Raw genomic sequence first — 9,022 nt, forward strand, 5'->3', positions numbered from 1 at the left:
AAGTATGTTCTAAGAAAATAATTAATTGATCACAGTGATTCAGGAATACCATTACAGCAGGTTAATACAGTGGCTTGCGAAAGTATTCACCCCTTTGGCATTTTTCCTATTTTGTTGCCTTACAACCTGGAATTAAAATAGATTTTTTGGAGGGTTTGTATCATTTGATTTACACAACATGCCTACCACTTTGAAGAAGAAATAAGACAACAAAAAAAAAGAAAACTTGAGCGTACATAACTATTCACTCCCCCAAAGTCAATACTTTGTAGAGCCACCTTTTGCAGCAATTACAGCTGCAAGTCTCTTGGGGTATGTCTCTATAAGCATGGCACAGCTAGCCACTGGGATTTTTGCCCATTCTTCAAGGCAAAACTGCTCCAGTTTCTCCAAGTTGGATGGGTTCCGCTGGTATASAGCAATCTTTAAGTCATACCACATATTCTCAAMTGGATTGAGGTCTGGGCTTTGACTAGGCCATTCCAAGYCTTTTAAAACTTTCCCCTTAAACCACTCAAGTGTTTCTTTAGCAGTATGCTTAGGGTCATTGTCCTGCTGGAAGGTGAACCTCCATTCCAGTCTCAAATCTRTGGAAGACTGAAACAGGTTTCCCTCAAGAATTTCCCTATATTTAGCACCATCCATCATTCCTTCAATTCTGACCAGTTTCCCAGTCCCTGKCGATGAAAAATGGATGGTGTTCTCGGGGTGATGYGAGGTGTTGGGTTTGTGCCAGACATAGTGTTTTCCTTGATAGCCATAAAGCTACATTTTTAGTCTCATTTGACCAAAGTACCTTCTTCCAAATGTTTGGGGAGTCTCCCACATGCCTTTTGGCAAACACCAAACGCGTTTGCTTATTTTTTTTCTTTAAGAAATTGCTTTTTTCTGGCCACTCTTCCATAAAGCCCAGCTCTGTATGGCTTAAAGTGGTCCTATGGACAAATACTCCAATCTCCGCTGTGGAGCTTTGCAGCTCCTTCAGGGTTATCTTTGGTCTCTTTGTTGCCTCTCTGATTAATGCCCTCCTTGCCTGGTCCGTGAGTTTTGGTGGGTGGCCCTCTCTTGGCAGATTTGTTGTGGTGCCATATTCTTTAATTTTTTTAATAATGGATTTAATGGTGCTCCGTGGGATGTTCAAAGTTTCTGATATTTTTTTTGTAATCCAACCCTGATCTGTACTTATCCACAACTTTGTCCCTGACCTGTTTGGAGAGCTCCTTGGTCTTCATAGTTKCGCTTGCTTAGTGGTGTTGCAGACTCTGGGGCCTTTCAGAACAGGTGTATATATACTGAGATCATGTGACACTTAGATTGCACACAGGTGGACTTTATTTAACTAATTATGTGACTTCTGAAGGTAATTGGTTGCATCAGATCTTATTTAAGGGCTTCATAGCAAAGGAGGTGAATACATATGAGAACCCACCACTTTTCAGTTTTTTTTCATTTCACTTCACCAATTTGGACTATTTTGTTCATTACATGAAATCCAAATAAAAATCAATTTAAATTACAGGTTGTAATACAACAAAATAGGTAAAACGCCAAGGMGGGTAAGTACTTTRTCAAGGCACTGTATGTCCCACCAACTTTACACAACTATACAGAAAGAKCRTCAATTGCTGAAATAAAATCAATGATAAGTAAATCAAATCAARGATGAGAGAATAGTCAGAGTAACTGATACCTAACACAGACATGGTGGCATAGCTGGAGAATCAGAGTATCTTGAACCAAGCAGTTGTGAGTTCAAATCCCAGAAGAGGACATAATAATTACTCTGTAAGTTAACATGCACAATGTAATCATGTGTCAAGTATGTCAATTGAAAACACAATGTTAAAAGCACTGTGTGTGAGTAAATGTTCTTGCAATTTTCKCATGAAATGTGTCTAGAACATTATCTTATGTTCTAAGTACATGGAAACCATGTTCTGTGTATGTTTGGTGGGACATTGATGGAATATTCTCCTAGCTCTCAGAGAACTGGACACAGGAATGTTATTGCAACATTATCATGAGACGTGTCTAGAACATTAATATCTTATATTCTGAGAACATGCCAACCATGTTCTATTTTACATTAAGGAATGGTCTCTTGGAAACATTCCTTGCACAACATGGMAACATTCCTATGAAAACGTTAGTTAATGGCCTAATGAGACTCTTAAGGGAACTGTCTCGAAGGTTATGGCAACATTTCAAATCAAATGTTATTTGTCACATACACATGGTTAGCAGATGTTAATGCGAGTGTAGCGAAATGCTTGTGCTTCTAGTTCCGACCATGCAGTAATATCTAACAAGTAATCTAACAATTTCACAACAACTACCTTATACACACAAGTGTAAAGGAATGAATAAGAATATGTAAAAAAAAATATATGTATATATATATATATATATATACCAACAACTAGAGATAGGGTTTCTCTGCATATCTAACCCTAACATAGTGTCAGTCGGGCCTGGTTTGAAGTAGATTTGTTAAGTTTGGTTTCATTTCCAAAGTTCTAGTTCAGGTCCGATAAAAGAGGGAATTGTCATTCTTACCCATTGGGCACAGATGTCAGTTCAACGTCTATTCCAGATTGGTTGAATGTAATTTCATTGAAATGGCGTGGAAACAACATTGACTCGACCAGTGTGTGCCCAGTGGGTCGGGTTTGTTTTATAGTGGTCAATTGTCTCCTCTTGCAAGTGCTTCCTCTGTTCCTCTGTTCCGTGAATGAAATGCTCTTCCCTGGGGATGCCTGCATCACATATCTGAATTCAGTGTTTGCTCGCTTACCTATGTCCACATTTATGTGTGTGTCTGTTTGTATCTACCTGTGTGTGTACTCTACATGTATGTTTGTCTTTACGCGTGGGTGTAATGGATGGAAATTGCAGTGAGGTTCTTTGATCTGAGAGAATGAATGACACAGATTAAGCTGTCAGGCCAGTGACTGATTGAGGCCAGATGAGGCAGGATGACAGACTAGGGCCACTGTGGAACACTTAGGCATACTACCAAAGTAATACTGCACTCTCTCTCTCTCTCTCTCTCTGTGTCTGTGTCTGTGTCTGTGTCTGTGTCTGTGTCTGTGTCTGTGTCTGTGTGTGTGTGTGTGTGTGTGTGTGTGAATTCATAAGAAGAAAGAATGACGGGAATTTAAGAAGAGCGGTTTTGATTGAAGAGGTTTGTGTTGATTGGCAGACTTATTTTACAAATGCAGCTGACGCACTGCTGATCTTCCCAGCCACGTTAACAAACATATACTGAACAAAAATATAAACGCAACATGTAAAGTGTTGGTCCCATGTTTCATGAGCTGAAATACAAGATCCCATAAATGTTCCATATGCACAAGAAACGTATTTCTCTCAAATTTTGTGCACAAATTTGTTAACGTCCCTGTTAGTGAGCATTTCTCCTTTGCCAAGATACTCCATCCACCTGGCAGGTGTGGCATATCAACAAGCTGATTCAACAGCATGGTCATTACACAGGTGCACCTTGTGCTGGGGGCAATAAAAGTCCACTCTAAAATGTGCAGTTTTGTCACACAACACAATGCCACATTTGCCTCAAGTTTTCAGGGAGCGTGCAATTGGCATGCTGACTGCAGGAATGTCCACCAGAGCTTTGCCAGAGAATTGATTATTAWTTTCTKWACCGTAAGCCACTTCAGAAGTCATTTTAGAGACTTTGGCAGTACGTCCAACCAGCCTCTCAACCGCCGACCACATGTAAACACGCCAGCCCAGGACCTCCACATCCGGCGTGTTCACCTGCAGGATCTTATGAGGCCAGTCACCCGGACAGCTGATGAAACTGTGGGTTTGCACAACCGAAGAATTTCAGCACAAACTGTCAGAAACCGTCTCAGGAAAGCTCGTCTGTGTGCTTGTTGTCCTCACCAGGGTTTGGACCGGACTGCAGTTCAGAGTTGTAACCGACTTCAGTGGGAAAGTCTTCATCTTCGATGGCTACTGGCACGCTGGAGAAGTGTGCTCTTCACGGATGAATCCCAGGTTTCAACTGTACCGGGCAGATGGCGGACAGRGTGTATGGTGCTGTGTGAGCGAGCGGTTTGCTGAGTGCCCCATGATGGTGGTGAGGTTATGGAATGGGAAGGCATAAGCTACGGAATATTGAACGCAATTGCATTTTATCGATGGCAACTTGAAAGCACAGAGATACCGTGACGAGATTCTGAGGTCCATTGCTGTGCCATTCATCCCCCACCATCACCTCATGTTTCAACATGATAATGCACGGACCCATGTCGCAAGGACCTGTACACAATTTCTGGAAGCTGAAAATGTCCCAGTTCTTCCATGGCCTGCATACTCACCAGACATGTCACCCATTGAGCATGTTTGAGATACGCTGGATCGACGTGTACTACAGCATGTTACAGTTCCCGCTAATATCCAGCAACTTTGCACAGCCATTGAAGAGGAGTGGGACAACATTCCACAGGCCACAATCAACAGCCTGATCAACTCTATGCGAAGGAGATGTTTGGTGGTCACAGCAGATACTGATTGGTTTTCTGATCCACGGCCCTACTTGAGAGAGATCTAACCAATTTCACAACAACAACTTTAACACACAAGTATGTAAAGAGAATGATAAGATAAATATGTAAAAAAATATATATATATAGCTGGATGAGCGATGGCCGAACGGCATAGGCAAGATTGCCAGTAGATGGTATAGAGTACAAGTATATAACATATGAGATTGAAGTAAGTGATAGGGTATGTAAACATTAAGTACTAAAGTGGCAGCATTTGTTGTAGCTGGGTTTCAATTTTGATGGCTCTGTACATTACTGTTTCTGGCATGAGCTATGCTACTAAACGGTTTTCAGGCATCGCTACAAACTCACAAGTGTTGGATCAGGGATTTCTATTGAGAAGAGTTTTGGCATATCTATACATATTGTTTTTTGGTCTTAGAGCTCTATTGTTCTTGGGGTGCTCACTAAGATGCTAGGTCCGGTCACAAAGTTCATCGTCGCATTCATTTCATCTAGCTTACTGATACTTTAAACACTGCACTATAGTGATCAACCCTACACTGAACCAGTGGACCGTCAGGGCAGGCAGGGAGGTAAAGTCACTGAGTGGGGCTTTTCCACACACTCAGAGATAGGGTTTTCTCTGCAATATCTAACCCTAACATAGTGTCAGTCGGGCCTGGTTTGAAGTAGATTTGTTAAGTTTTGGTTTCATTTCCAAAGGTTCTAGTTCAGGTCCGATAAAAGAGGGAATTGTCATTCTACCCATTGGGCACAGATGTCAGTTCACGTCCATTCCACATTGGTTGAATGTAATTTCATTGAAATGGCGTGGAAACAACATTGACTCGACCAGTGTGTGCCCAGTGGGTCGGGTTTGGTTTTATAGTGGTCAATTGTTCCTCTTGCAAGTGCTTCCTCTGTTCCTCTGTTCCGTGAATGAAATGCCTGCTTCCCTGGGGATGCCTGCATCACATATCTGAATTCAGTGTTTGCCTCGCTTTACCTATGTCCACATTTATGTTGTGTCGTGTTTGTATCTACCTGTGTGTGTACTCTACATGGTATGTTTGTTCTTTAGCGAGTGGTGTTAATGGATGGAAATTGCAGTGAGGGTTCTTTTGATCTGAGAGATGAATGACACAGATTAAGCCTGTCAGGCCAGTGACTGATGGAGGCCAGATGAGGCAAGGATGACAGACTAGGGCCACTGTGGAAACTTAGGCATACTACAAAAGTATACTGCACTCTTCTCTCTCTCTCCTCTCTCTGTGTGTGTGTGTGTGTGTGTGTGTGTGTGCTGTGTGTGTGTTGTGTGTGTGTGTGGTGTGTGTGTGTGTGTGTGTGTGTGTGTGTGTGTGTGTGTGTGTGGAATTCTAAGAAGAAAGAATGACGGGAATTTTAAGAAGAGCGGTTTTGATTGAAGAGGTTTGTGTTTGATTGACTTATTTTACAAATGCAGCTGACGCACTGCGATTCCCAGCCACGGTAAACAAACATATACTGAACAAAATATAAACGCAACATGTAAAGTGTTGGTCCCATGTTTCATGAGCTGAAATACAAGATCCCATAATTTTATTTTATTTTTATTTTATTCACCACTTATTTAAACCAGGTAGGCAAATTGAAGAACACCGTTCTCATTTACAATGCGACCTGAGCCAAGATAAAGCAAAGCAGTTCGACACATAAACAACAACACATAGTTAACACATGGAGTAAAACAAACATACAGTCAATAATACAGTGAAAAATACGTCTATATACAATGTGAGCAAGTGAGGTGAGATAAGGGAGGTGAAGACAACACAATAATATATAAATAATAAGAATATAAAAAGGCCATGGTGGCGAAGTAAATACATTAGCAAGTAAAAAATAAAAAAAAACACTGGAATGGTTGGTTTTGCAGTGGAAGAAAGTGTAAAGTAGAGAGAAATAATGGGGTGCAAAGGTGCAAAATAAATAAAATACAGTAGGTAAGAGGTAGTTGTTTGGGCTAAATAATAGATGGGCTATGTACAGGGCAGTAATCTATGAGGCTGCTCTGACAGCTGGTGCTTAAAGCTTTAGTCGAGGAGAATAAGTATTCCCAGTTTTCAGAGATTTTTGTAGGTTCGTTCCAGTCATTGGCAGCAGAGAACTGGAAAGGAGAGCGGGCAAAGGAAGAATTGGTTTGGGGCGTGACCAGAGACAGATATAGCCTGCCTGGAAGCGCGTCTACGGTAGGTGCTGCTCTGGTGACCAGCGAGCTGAGATAAGGGGGACTTTTACGCTGCGGGTCTTAATGTAGATTGCCGGTAGTCCAGTGGGTTTGGCCGAGAGTATGATATGGCTGAGGGGCGTCAGCCAACGAGAGTGTACAGGTCCGCAGTGGTGGGTAGTATATGGGCTTGGTGACAAAAGGAATGGCACTGTGATAGACTGATCCTAATCTTGTTGTAGTTAGGGTTTGGAGGCTATTTTGTAAATACATACGAGCCCGGACGCAGCCATCGCACCGACCAGTGGATTGGTAGGATAGGTGTTTCTGTTACCAAGGGATGTTTGGCAGCATGAGTGAATGGAGCTGTTGCGGAATAGGAAGCCAATTCTAGATTTAACTTTGGATTGAGCATGTTTGATGTGAGTCTGGAAGGAGCAGTTTACAGTCAAACCAGACACCTAAGGTATTTGTAGTTGTCCACTACTTCTAACAGTGGCAGGAGGACGCGCGCTCCAGAGGTAGTGACTGTTTGCAGGCGGGCACGGTGCAGGCAGCGATCCGGTTTGAAGAGCATCCTTAGTTTACTTGTATTAAGCAGCATTGGGAGGCCACGGAAGGAGCGTTTATGGCATGTAAAGCTCGCCTGGAGGGTTGTTAACACAGTGTCAAAAGAAGGGCGCCAGAAGTTATCAGAATAGTGTCGTCTGCGTAGAGGTGATCAGAGAATCACCAGCAGCAAGAGCGGACATCATTGATGTATAACAGAGAAGAGAGAATTGAACCCTGTGGGGGCGTGGCACCCCCCCATTACAGGCACCTGGACCAGAGGCCCGGACTAACAGACCCTCCGATTTGACACACTGAACTCGAATCAGAGAGTAGTTGGTGAACCAGGCGAGGCAATCAATTAGAGAACCAAGGCTGTCGAGTCTGCCGATGAAGAATGTGTGAATTGACAGAGTCAAAAGCCTTGCGGTCAATGTCAAGTCAAGTCAAATGTTCCATATGCACAAGAAACGTATTCTCTCAAATTGTGCACAAATTTGTTTACGTCCCTGTTAGTGAGCATTTCTCCTTTGCCAAGATACGTACCATCCACACTGGCAGGTGTGGCATATCAAACAACTGATTCAGACAGGCATGAGTCATCTCACAGCAGGTGCACCTTGCTCTGGGGCAATAACAAGTCCAACTCAAAATGTGCAGTTTGTCACATACAATCACAATAGCTGCACATTTGCCTCAAGTTTTCTAGGGAGCGTGCAATTGGCATGCGACTGCAAGGACTATGTCACACCAGAGCTTTGCCAGAGAATGATTATTACTATTTCTAAACGTCAGAGCCACTTCAGCAAGTCATTTTAGAGACTTTGGGCAGTTAACGCCAACCAGGCCTCTCAACCGCCGACGCGACATGTACAGACACGCCAAGCGCCAGGACTCCCACATCCGACGTGTTCACTCGCAGGATTATGAGGCCAGTTCACCTCCGCGCGACAGCGTATGAACTGGTGCGGTTTGCCACAACCCGAAGAATTTCAGCAACAAACTTCGTCCAGAAACCGGTCTCCAGGAATGCTGTCTGTGTGCTTGCTGTTTCTCGGGTTTCCCTCCAACCATTGTGCGGGGGGTTTGGGGGACCGGAATGCAGTTCCAGAGTTGTAACGACTTCAAAGTGGGAAGTCTTCATCTCGATGGCTACTGGCACCTGGAGAGTGTGCTCTCACGGATGAATCCCAGGTTTCAACTGTACCGGGCAAGATGCGCGACAGCGTGTATGGTGCTGTGTGAGCGAGCGGTTTGCTGAGTGCCCCATGATGGTGGTGAGGTTATGGAATGGGAAGGCATAACGCTACGGAATATTGAACGCAATTGCATTTTATCGTGGAACTTGAAAGCACGAGATACCGTGACGAGATTCTGAGGTCCATTGCTGTGCCATTCTCCCCCCACCATCACCTCATGTTTCAACATGATAATGCACGGTAGCACCAGTTCGCATGATCTGTACACAATTTCTGGAAGCTGAAAATGTCCCAGTTCTTCCATGGCCTGCATACTCACCAGACATGTCACCCATTGAACATGTTTGAGATACGCTGGATCGACGTGTACTACAGCATTTACAGTTCCGCCAATATCCAGCAACTTTGCACAACCGCATTGAAGAGGTTGGTGGGCAACATTCCACAGGCCACAATCAACCCTGATCAACTCTCATGCGAAGGAGATGTTTGGTGTCACAGCAGATACTGATTGGTTTCTGATCCACGCCCTACTTAAAAAAAAAGTTTAATCA

The sequence above is a fragment of the Salvelinus sp. IW2-2015 genome, linkage group LG11 (genome assembly GCF_002910315.2).
Source record: "Salvelinus sp. IW2-2015 linkage group LG11, ASM291031v2, whole genome shotgun sequence".
In the NCBI taxonomy this organism is placed as follows: Eukaryota; Metazoa; Chordata; class Actinopteri; order Salmoniformes; family Salmonidae; genus Salvelinus; species Salvelinus sp. IW2-2015.